Source organism: Chiloscyllium plagiosum, unplaced genomic scaffold (assembly GCF_037043375.1).
Source record: "Chiloscyllium plagiosum isolate Xiang-an unplaced genomic scaffold, Cpla_swu_hap1 HiC_scaffold_25, whole genome shotgun sequence".
Classification (NCBI taxonomy): Eukaryota; Metazoa; Chordata; class Chondrichthyes; order Orectolobiformes; family Hemiscylliidae; genus Chiloscyllium; species Chiloscyllium plagiosum.
The window spans coordinates 15739189-15751227 of record NW_028270163.1 but is presented as its reverse complement, the minus strand read 5'-3'; the positions used below and the strand labels follow the sequence as shown (position 1 = coordinate 15751227).

General features: G+C 40.2%; 1 protein-coding gene and 1 long non-coding RNA gene across 9 annotated transcripts in view; one reads left to right on the top strand and one right to left on the bottom strand.

Moving 5' to 3' along the window:
- LOC122562032 (myocardin-like) overlaps positions 1–12039 on the top strand; it is a 672873-nt gene that overhangs the window by 265743 nt on the left and 395091 nt on the right. For 5 of the 8 annotated variants that reach the window (XM_088000477.1, XM_088000474.1, XM_043714469.2 and 2 more), the window contains one exon: positions 5970–6056. The exons of 1 other annotated variant lie outside the window; for it this stretch is intronic. The gene's annotated coding sequence lies outside the window, so the exon portion shown is untranslated. Of the gene's footprint in view, positions 1–1802; positions 1874–5969; positions 6057–12039 lie in introns of those variants that run through there. 2 more of the 8 variants (XM_088000476.1, XM_088000478.1) reach the window with 2 other exon arrangements.
- On the bottom strand, positions 1819–10891 carry LOC148145283 (uncharacterized). Its single transcript, XR_015761381.1, has 3 exons — positions 10823–10891; positions 7232–7266; positions 1819–1864 (listed from the first exon to the last, which is right to left on the bottom strand). It is a non-coding gene; the product is annotated as an uncharacterized LOC148145283 (long non-coding RNA).

Genomic DNA, 12039 nt, shown 5'->3' with positions numbered 1-12039 from the left:
GGCAACAGTGCTAACCATTGAGCCACCATGCCACCCTCCTAGTTCCGGACTCACCTACAAGAGGAAACATCCTTTCTGCATCCACCTTATCAGGATGTTATACATTTCAATTAGGCCTCCTCCTCCTCACTCTTCTAAACTCCAGTGAAAACAAGCCCCATCCCTTAAGACCATGAGACTTTGGCAGCAGCAGTAGCACTTTCAGACATTGAGACTGCTCTCTACCATTGAGTAAGATCGGAGCTGATCTGATGGTCCTCAACTCCACTTTCCTGCCTTTACCCCCAATCCTTGATTCCCTTTTTGACTAAACATTCGTCTGTTTCAGCCCTGAATATTCTTACTGGACCCACCTCAATAGCCCTCAGTGGTAAAGAATTCCACAAACTTGTGACCCTCTGAGAGAAGAAATTTCTCCTCATTTCTATTTTAAATGTGTAACCCCTTATTCTGAGATTCTGCTCTCTGATTCTGGATTGTCCCAGAAGGGAAACAACCTCTCAGTTATCTACCCTGTTAAGTTACTCAAGAATCTTGTTTGTTTCAATAAGGTTACCTCTCATTCTTCTAAGCTCTGTTTAATATAAGATAAATCTAATGAACTTCTCATAAGACAATCCATCCATAACTCAAACAACCTCTTAAACATTCTGTAGACTGTCTCCAATGGCAGTCATGATTTGGAGATGCCGGTGTTGGACTGGGATGCACAAAGTTAAAAATCGCACAACACCAGGTTATAGTCCAACAGGTTTAATTGGAAGCACACTAGCTTTGGAGCGCCACTCCTTCATCAGGTGGTCCAATGGCAGCGTGTCTCTTTCCTTCAGGAGCAGGACCAAAACTGTTCACATGTTCCAGCTATAATCTGACTAGTGCCTTGTATAGCTAGTCACTATTCTTATACTCCATTCCCTCTGAAGGAGAAGTCACTTCTTCTTTTGTTGTTCTTCTTCTGTTTGACTTCCCTATCACTCACTGAACTTGGATGGTAGATTTTTGCGATTCATGGACGAGGACTCCCTAATTGTTCCATTCTGTAGCTTTCTGCAGTCTTTCTCCATTTAAATAATATTCTACTCCTCTGTTCTTTCGGTTAAAGTGCATAACCACACATTATCCGACATCATATTCCATCTGCCAAGTTTTTGCCCACACATGCAACCTGTCTGTATACCTCTGCAGACTTTTTGTATCTTCCTCACCAGTGCATCCGCTATCTCTGTCGCTACTTCTGTTAATATCCAAAGAAGTTTTAACAAACATTGGTCAAAACTCGTACAAAGATGGTTAACTTTTGTTTTACAGCCCTAGCTCTAATTTCCTCCCTGTATCTTTCCCTCTCTCTATCTCTCTCCTTTTTCAAGATTCTGCTTAACCTTATCACTTGGACCAAGCTTTGGCTTGTCTGGCCTAATAAGTGGCTTGGAATCAACTGATGATATACTAAACCAACTATCTATTGCTTTAATTGTAGGGGCAAGGAAAACTCTGCGATTTAAAACAGCAATAACTAAAACAATACAAAAAAAATGGCAGGCAGTATTACTACCTGTCAAGAGAAGCAGATTATGAAACTTCCCTCCTGGCATTTTGTGCAGTCTGGTTAATTTGATACAGAAGGTTGACACACAGCGACAGCGGCTCTTATGTTCCTGGCACAAGCTTAGATTTCTGGCTCAAGTGCCTCGCAGCTCTTGTGATGTTGTCGGAGTCATAATTATAGAAAGGATGAGCAGTGCAACCACAGCAGTGCTGGAAAGAATGGACTCAGGCTCAATCAGGACAGCCTCTTCAAGCCTAGTATTATGTGTGGCAGCTAAGTCTGGAAGCATGCGATGGCCTTCATGTTCAGTCACAAATTCTGTTTGAAGTAAAAGTGAAATTTGTTAAAACACAATTTAATTTACCTAATGTATATTAGGCTTCTAGTCAGTTCATACGTCTCACGATTTGTTTTTCCTGCTCTAATTGGCTTACTAAATTGAGTAAATGTTAGTTATTTCAAAAAGTCAATGATATTTCCTTTTTTCAGTCTAGATTCTAGGTACTCTCGTGAAAGATGGCCCCTGTGAATCCACTGTATTGGCAAAGTGTTCCTTTTCTTTCATCACAGTTTTATACTGACCTGTACTAATACAGTTTTAGCTAAACAAAGAATGCTGGCTTCTTATATAATTTGAGAGTTCTTATAAGCTATCCTATAAATATAAATGAAAGGCAATTTGCCTTGTTTAAAAGAGAACAGTGTAACTTTTCCAGATTCCAGTATATTTGAATGTGGGAGAGGTAATTTGATTCTAATGATGAATGACTGTCATTTCCTAAATGTCTAACAGAAAAATTTCCAGAATTAACCATGAGGGCACTCACTAAGTGTGGTTAAATTAAGTGGAAAGTTATTTATTAGGAAAGTTGAATGCATTGCATGTATTCGCTGCTAATCATTTAGGGTAAGGATATCACTGAGGACTCGAGTCAGGTTGTGAGTTTATTCCTATTTAGTTGCAAGCAACTGACTCTGATATCTTTGTGAAATTTCCAGCACACTTCTAGCGAGCCCCATCCTCCCCGCTTCCCTGGGTAAACAGAATGTTTTGGAAAAGCTCTCATATGTCTGTAAAATCCTGACTTACTGCCAGACACATTTTACGAATATGCACGCTGTCACCTTAGAATAAGTTAGTTAGAAGTAAAGTTACTTCATGAGTTAAGTGTCTGGACAAAGGCTTGATTTTATCTCTCTGACTCTCTCACTAACTCTCTGACTCACTGACTATTTCTCTGACTCACTTAGTGATTCATTTTTACGCTGTCTCTCGCTACTCCCTCATTCTCTCACACTCATTGATTTCTCTCACTCGCAAGTTTTTCTAACTGTTCAGAGATAGGTTCGCAAAGTGTTGTATAATCTTCTTTCCGTAGCCTTCAAAAGTGAACCTGTAAGTAAATTCTAGCCCGTAACTTTGCACGGACTTTTTTTAGCAGTGACCTTTCAGAACTAAAGAAGAGTCACTGGACTTGAAACATTAACTCTTCTTTCTCTCCACAGATGCTGTCAGATCTGCTAAGCTTGTCCAGCAAATTCTGTTTTTGTTTCAGATCTTCAGCATCCGCATTTTTTGGCTTTATTTGTGTGTATAAAATTAGCCAAAGGATTTTTAGAAGTCATTCTTTCTTGAGATGTGACAATACTGGCAAGGCCTGAATTTGGAGCCGAGTGGCTTGTGGGAGCAGAGAACTAAGAGCATTATAGAGGGCAGAGACATTGCTGCTACCTAGAGTCAGATGTGGGCCAAAGCAGGCAGGACAGTAGCTTTCTTTCCCGAAGGAAGCTTCGTGAACCAGATTGTCTTTTTTTTAAATGGCAATCCACATGGGTTTCATGGTCACCATTACTGGGTCTAGTTTTCAATTTCAGGGTTTATTAAAACCTACCAGCTGCCATGTATAGATTTGAACCCATGTACACCCAGCATTAGATTAGCCTTTGGATTACTAATCCATAAAACTTTTGCAACAAGCACTTTGTGAATTTTTACAAAGGCAAACATTGAGTTGTGGTATGAGTCCTGTTAATGTTTTTGGGACTACTGCTATATCTGGTAGTTTGGTGTAAACATTTCTTATTTTTGGAACAAATACTTTGCCCTAATCATAGAATCATTACCATGGGGAAGAAAACTAATTGGCTCATTGAGCCTACACTAACCCTCCAAAGAGCATCCCACCCAGACCCAGCCCCCTACCCTCTCCCTGTAACCCTGCATTTGCCATGGCTAATCCACCCAGCCTGCACATCCCTGGACACTATAGGCAATTTAGCATAGCCAATCCACCTAATATCTGTTTAAAATTTACTTTTCATTGATTTAAATTGATTGGCCTTGCATTTTTCACTTAATTTGGAATAATATTTTTGGGTCCACTTCAGCCACAGTGTTTAATTTTATTCCTACCTCTATGATCTCCTCATTAACAGCCTTCCTTTTAGATTGTTGAGTTCTTATGCTCATTCCCTTTACACTTGAGATCAATCTCACTTTTCCTTCCTGTGGTTAGACGTGTTGACGTATTGTAGAGATTTAACAGATGTGAACAGCCCTCACTCAGTGGGGTATATTTAGACTCATGTAATGAAATTGTAACAATAATTTTAAAACAAAGTTCACCAATTACTTTAATCAAAGAGAAACTTGGTGTGGATTTTATCATGTGCGTCTATTGAGGAATACATCCTGCTAAATTGAGTAACTTGCAAAGAAAAACACAAATTTAAAACTACAGAGATAAAATGAAGGCTGTTGTATGTGTATTTTGACTAATTCAGCACTGTGTACTCTCAGTTAGCTCAGTTGGATTGCTGGTTGGTTTGCAATGCCAAAAGCATGAGTTCAATTCCCAGACCAGCTCAGGTTACAATGAAGAATTTTCTTAAGTTGTGCAGCACGGAAATAGACCCTACGGTCCAACTCACCCATGCTGACCAAGTTTCCCAAACTAAACCAGTCCTATTTGGCCCACATCTCTCTCAACTTTTCCTATTCATGTACCTATCCAAATGTCTTTTAAATTTGTAACTGTACCTGCATCTACCACTTCCTCTGGCAGTTCATTCTATATACGAACCACCCTCTGGGTGAAAAGTTTGCCCCTCAGGTTCCTTTTAAACCTTTTTCCTCTCACCTTAAAATTATCCCCTCTGGTTTTGAACTCCCCAACCCGAGGGAAAAAAATCTTTGCTATTCACCTTATCTATGCCCCTCATGATTTTAAAAATCTCTATAAGGTCACTCCTCAACCTCCTATGCTGCAGTGGATTAGTCCAGGCCTATCCAGCCTATCCTTATAATTCAATCCCTCCAGATGGTAAAATCCTTGTCAATCTGTTCTGCACCCTCTCCAATTTAATAATAGCCTTCCTACAGCAGGGCAACCAGAACTGTACACAGTTCTCCAAAAGTAGCCTCACCAATTTCCTGTACAGTCGCATCCCAACTTATATACTCAGCGGTCTGAGCAATGAAGTCAAGTGTGCCAAATGCCACCTTAACAACCCTGCCCACCTGTGACGCAACTTTCAAGGTACAATGTACCTGAATCCCTAGGTCTCTCTGTTAGACACAGTCCCCTGGGCCCTAATGTTAACTGTGTAAATTCTGCCATTGATCGTCACCAAAATGCAAGACGTCGCTTTATCTAAATTAACTCCATCTATCGCTCCTCAGCCCATTGGCTCAATTGATCAAGATCTCTTTGTACTCTGAGATAACCTTTTCACTGTCTTCTAAACCACCAATGCTGGTGTCCTCCGCAAACTTACTAACCTTGCTTCCTACATTATATGAATGACAAACATCAATGGACCCAACACAGGTCCCCGCGGAAGACCGGTGGTCACAGGCCACCAGTCCAAGAAACAACCCTCCACCACCACCATCTGTCTCCTACCATCAATCAAATTTTATATCCAATTGATAAGCTCTCCCTGAATCCCATGTAATCTAACTTTACTCAGCAGTCTACCATGCAGAACCTTGTCAAAGGCTTTACTAAAGTCCATATAGACAACGCCTACTGCTCTGCCCTCAGCTATCTTGGTCACATCCTCAAAAAATCTCAATCAATCTCCTTCTCAACCTCTTTCCTCACCTGAGGTGTGGTGGCTCTCACGTTAAACCACCACCAGTCGCCTCTCTAAAAATAACAAAGTAGCCCATGGTCGGTTACAACAATGACAAATTTATCTTTTTACATTCTCTGGTAATGTCCCTTGTGTCCTATTGACCTTAATGCATTTTGTATTTTATTTTTTAAGTTATTTAATTGTCTCTTTGAGTGAGGTACTACTGACATGAAATAGAGCCTCAAAAAGTTGCATAGATCCAAACAGACAGACAGACAGTTAGAGAACAAGGTTATGGATGCATGCTATGATAATTGATCTTTATGTTTGTATTCATTATCAGAAGCAGTGAATAAAACCTAACTTGAGCTGGAAATGAAAGTCAGACTGCAAGCATGAAGTTTTCAGACTGAGAGAAGGAAGTTACCAGGTGAGTTGCAGTCCCCTTCCTGATTAATTGTAGGTCAGTGATTAACTTTCTGTCAGGATCTCAATATGACCGTATTCTTTGTGATTCTGACTTTATTGTAATGACCTGAAATTTGCAGGGGTTTTTGACATTCACTGTCATTGTTCCTTTGGCATGTGGGCTCAACATCAATATTTAGCATGAATACAGATTAATCTGGAGCTTCTGAAGATGCAGACTCTCTCCTGCAGCTCTGACACTGTGGAGTACCCATCCTAGAGTTGGCAGTGAGTGAAATCAGTTTCTAATAGTGTCCTTTTTTCTGTGGATCTCTATTAGAAACTGTCAAATAATACACCTTGCTTGATTGGTGGGCGGCACGGTGGCACAGTGGTTAGCACTGCTGCCTCACAGCGCCAGAGACCCGGGTTCAATTCCCGCCTCAGGCGATTGACTGTGTGGAGTTTGCACGTTCTCCCCCTGTCTGCGTGGGTTTCCTCCGGGTGCTCCGGTTTCCTCCCACAGTCCAAAGATATGCAGGTCAGGTGAATTGGCCATGCTAAATTGCCCATAGTGTTAGGTAAGGTGTAAACGTAGGGGTATGGGTGGGTTGCGCTTCAGCGGGTCGGTGTGGACTTTTTGGGCCGAAGGGCCTGTTTCCACACTGTAATGTAATCTAATCTAATGAAGTCAAACTAAGCTTTCAATGGTGATCTGAGTAATTATAATTGCTTAATGAATGATCTGGCCCTGAGAATGCTGTTAAATTTCTCAATTGTGATTGATACCTAGATATTTTTAAATAACTGGGTTTGAAATTTCATCTACTTTATCTCAATACCTAAATCCCACTTTATTTGACTCATTTTTCATTTTTTTAAAAAAAAAGTTGCTTTCAATTGCCGTTTCGCTACTTGTGAAAATTCTGTGGTGTGATTGGCTTGGACAGCTCGATGACTTCATTGCAGCGTGACACTGGCAGTGCCCCACTGAACATTGCTACAATCGATTGCACATCAAGAGAGGCAAAGTTCTCACCACAAAGATTGCTAGATCACTCAGCAAGGCTTTCTTTAAGGTCAATTGCAATCATCATCAATTAGTCACTGACTACAAGTTACAGACTATTGTCTGCGTTGTTAGGGATGGGTAACATTATTCACTGGAACGCCTTTGGAAGGAGAATCTTGTATTACCATTCCAGTGGAGATACGTAAATCATCCAGCCAATCTGTAAAATGAAGAAATTACCAATAAGATGCCACTTGTAAATTCTGTTTTAACTTGAATCAGAATCAGTGTAAATTAAACATCAATTAACAGGCTCATCATGTTTGACACAAACTATAAATTGCACATGGAGTGCCCAGTAGAGACAACCTTGCAGATTTTCAATGCAGCCCACTTTTCCTGTATAGCCCCAGTTTCGTTCAAACAGTTCTTCCCAGCTAAAGTCTAGTCCCTTTGCTTCAAGGATTTGGAAGACTCTCCATGGTCAGTACCTTCCATATAAAAAGGGTTCCACCTTTGTCATCTCCCCTCTATGTCAGTCACTCTTCTTTCTGGAACCTTCTCAAATCTCAACTCCCATCAGTCGTCGTAATGTTAATCTACCAGCACCCCTATACTCTCACATGGTGTGATTGGTTCTGGGTGTTCAATCAATCAGAAATTAAAAAAAGACAGAGGCAGCAATCCTAAACCTTGTTTCAGATGTTTGGAAGTCCAGTTCTCTGACTCTGCTTGCTTGTCACATTTTGCCTGAGCTCTTCTATCTTTGTGTTGGGCTACATGGCTTCTACTCTTTAACCTCCATCCTGTTTGTACAGCTTCCAGGTCAAGTGTCACCCAATCATCTGGAGGAATATTTGTTATTGTACACATCTTAAGCACAAAGGTACCTAGATAAAACTTCTTTAGTCATAAGATCTTGGACAAACAAAGAAATAAAAAGCCCAGCATTGCAGAAATAAAGGTTCAGAACAGTCTTCCAATCCAGACTGCACTGGCACCTAGCCTCCAGTCCTCCATTCCTTGGAATGGAGAGCATGAGAAGAACATTTTGAAAGTCACTTACAAAAGTCATGTAGACTAAAATGCAAGACACCTCTGAGTGTCTGGGAACCACAGCACCTAAAAACCTGAAAACGACAAGTGCTGGAGATCACAGCAGGTCAAACAGCATCTGTGGAAAGAAAGCAAGCTAGCTTTTTGAATCTAGGTGACTCTCCATCAGAAGGCTGACCTACTGTGATCTCTGGCATTTGCTGCTCAGTAAATGTTCAGTACATCTGCAGTAATTTGTTCCTAACCTAAAATTCTGGCCCACTCGCTGGAAGTTGCAGAGGAATAAGGCATGGCTATCTTACAGTAAATTCAACCAGGTTAGGTGTGCAATCAGCTCTTAAAAGTCCTTCCCAAAAATGGAAACCTAGGAAAGGGGTCAGGAGGCCTGGAATCAGGTCTCAGCTGTTATTTCTTTTTTAAAGGGCTTCCAGGTGATCCCTCCTCACTGAACATCAACCCATTTACCTTTGAGCATTATTATTAGTTGAGTTTTAAAAACTGTGTGGTTCATGGTAAACAAGGCATAGTCTGAAGAAGGGTCACTGGACCCCAAACTTTAATTCAGTTTTCTCTCCACAGATGCTGCCTGACCTGCTGAGGTTTTCCAGCAGTTTCTGATTTTGTTTCTGATTTCTACAGTTCTTTCAGTTTCTTCACACATCAATTCCAACCTGCAATTCTATCTCAGGATATGACCTTTACCTAAGACTGCAGCTTTGCACAGTTTAATTGTTGCCTTTTATTGTTATGAAGCTACAATGTTAAGGTCATTTTCCCCATGTTACGACATGGGGTAAACCCTCCTGCTTAATTTAAAACCAGCAACACAGAAAGGATCTATCCCATGCAGTAATCTGTAAAACTTCGAGTGGCCAAGGATTATTTATAGTAAAAATTAACGACTTTATTTCTTAAAGTATAACAGAGAATAATTAACTAACCACTATTTACAGTTTCTTTCTCTAACCTATCTTTTCTCTTCCCTTGTATAATACTAGTCCGATAAAACTCCCAATTACAATTTACAAAACAACACTTGTTATCTCAAAACCAGGTAGCTGTAGGTTCTTATCTTTGGATTTTCCTGTGTCTTCTTTTCTCCTTGTTAGGAATTCCTGTGTCACAGGTTACTGATTGAAAAGGTACTTTTAAGAGAGATATTTTTTCAAGCAGTCTGTTGCATGCTAGGATTTGACTGTTCTCCTCTCAACTGTTCAATATTCTCCTGGCCTTATACCATAAGAGGATCAGATTGTGTCATTGGCTTTTAAGATTGTCAATATACTCAATTCAAACTTGATTGGAAACTGGTATTTCTTTTTCGGGGTATAATTTAAACTGATTGGCCATATTCGAATTTGTTTTTGCCTCCAGGCAACAAACTAATCAAATTGTTCGACTAAGTGTTATACACATTGTTGCCTTATTGAGAACACTCGATGCTGTGTCTGGTAGTTCTGCTGTTCTCTTAAAGTACACCCACACCTTCATAACACCAAACTAAATTTCTTCAATCCTATGTCTTCTGATTTGGGCTGTCTCAAGTGGTTTTTTTTCTCTTTGTCCTAAAACATTTTGTCTCTTTCCTATATTTCATTCCCCCTCTCTCCTTACCCAACCATTTCCATTACCACCCTGAAAGGTTAAGAAAGAGCAATTAAATGAAACGCAGGGAAGAAAAGTAAGGAGTCCAACAAATGAAGTATCTTTTAAACAGAATAGCACATACACATAGCATAGAAATTCAATATGGTTTTGTCATGCAGAACATAGCCCCTTTTTTACCCAGATGCAATTTGCATAATATGATGACACAATGGTGCCTGGCTCAAGATTGCTAATATTCAAGGTCCTGATCCCTTGACCTTTTGTACATCTTGTTTGGTTGATATCCGGAAAGATTTGCTCACCGCATTCATAAACCAAAAATGCCAGTTGCAGTGCACTGTCTTGCTGCAGCCAAGTTCATTCTGTCGTGTTAATAATACAGGTCCAAGCAGTAAATAAAGTACTGAAGTTCTGAGACTGTGAAGACTTTACTGACGATGCTTTGATTTTTATAGCACTGGACAAGAGACCATAAACAGAATTAAGATAATGAGTAAACACTCTATTCTTAAAGATGCTGATTAAGTAATGAATTACGATCAGTGGACTGGGAATATTCTGCAGTTCTTCTTTGAGATCATATCTCGAGGTCATTTTCATCCACCTGAGAGGGAAGGCACCAACTCCCAAAGATGAGAAGCGAAGGGAAAATCATAACAAGTGCAAAACAAAAATAAACGTCACCTTCAGAAAACACTCCTAGACATAAGAACTAGGAGCAGGAGTAGGCCATTCGGCCCCATGGGCCTCCTCCTCCATTTAATACGATTATGGCTGCTTTCATCTTGGCCTCAACTCCACTTTCTTGCCCACTCTCCATCACCCTTCAACTCATTACTCATTAGAAATCTATTCATCTCCTCCTTACATTTACTCAGTGTCCCCCCAGTAGTGAAATCCATATATTCATGACCCTTTGAGATGGGTAATTCTTCATCACCTCTGTTTAAAATTTCCCCCTCTTTAATTATTTTCATCATACACTGTGACACACCACTGACCTGTATCCAGCTCAGGATACAACCACTACAACACAAGACTCCTTTTCTCAGTGATAAAAATTTGTGCTTTTGCCCACCGATACAAGACCAACAGGTTAAATGTGTCCTTACCTCTGAGCTCGGAGACCAGAGTTCAAGTCCCAAAGCTGTAGCAAAGGTGTGTAATAACATTTCCGAACAGATGGATGAGAAAATATCTAAATTAAGGTGTTCTCCTGTTTATGGTGGGTGTCATTTGGACTGCAATAAATCCTGTACTTTAAGAGAACAGCAGAACTACCAGACACAGCATCGAGTGTTCTCAATAAGGCAACAATGTGTTATTGATGGAGTTGAAGAAGTATTGAGAATCAATGTCCAGTCTATCTTCCAGCTTACAGAGATTGCATACGTTTGCAATACTGCTGTGAAAACCACATAACTCGGTTATGATTATGATTGATAAGGAAAAATGACTGTGCTTCTGAAATTGAAGCATGCTATGTCACACACAAAAACAATAAAATTCACAATTATCTGTAATTAATAGCAAGGAGGATTAATTGAGGCACCAGGTTTGATGTTAGATCTATTAACCTGCATGAATAGGAAATGAATGGGGTGTATGCAGTGGTATGATGAAAGCCTGGACCATGTCTGTGGAATTATTTGTTTGCATTGCAGCTCAGTTTTTGCCCAATAACTCACAAACACATCTTGAAATATACTTCCACTCTGTTTAATTAAAGAATAGATAGAAGTCTCCACAGATCTGATTTGATTTAATATTGTCACATGTACCGAGATACAGTGTAAAGTATTGTTTTGTGTACTACTCAGACAAATCCTACCTTCCATTAGTACATCAGGGTAATAGAACAGAATGCAGAATACACTGTTGCAGCTATAGAGAAGATGCAGAGAAAAATCATTCATAAGTCTGATAAGAGCAGGGACGAAGCTGTTCTTAAATCTATTGGTATATGTTTTCAATCTTTTTCCCTATAGAAGAGGGTGGAAGAGCATATAACTGGGGTGGGAGGGGCCTTTGATTACATTGGCAACTTTCCCAAGGCAGCAGGAAGTATAGATGCAGTCAGTGGAAGGAAGACTGGCTTTCTTGATGGACTGGGCTATGTTCACAACTCTCTATAATCTCTTGTGGTCTTGGGCAGAGCAGTTGCCATACCAAGCCATGATGCATCCAGATAGGGATGCTTTCTATGGTGTATGTATAAAAAATGGTAAGAGTCATTGTGGATATGCTAAGTTTCCTTTGCCTCCTGAGGAAGTAGAGGTATTGGTGTGTTTTCTTAACTGTAGCGTCAATGTGGATGGACCAGGGCAGA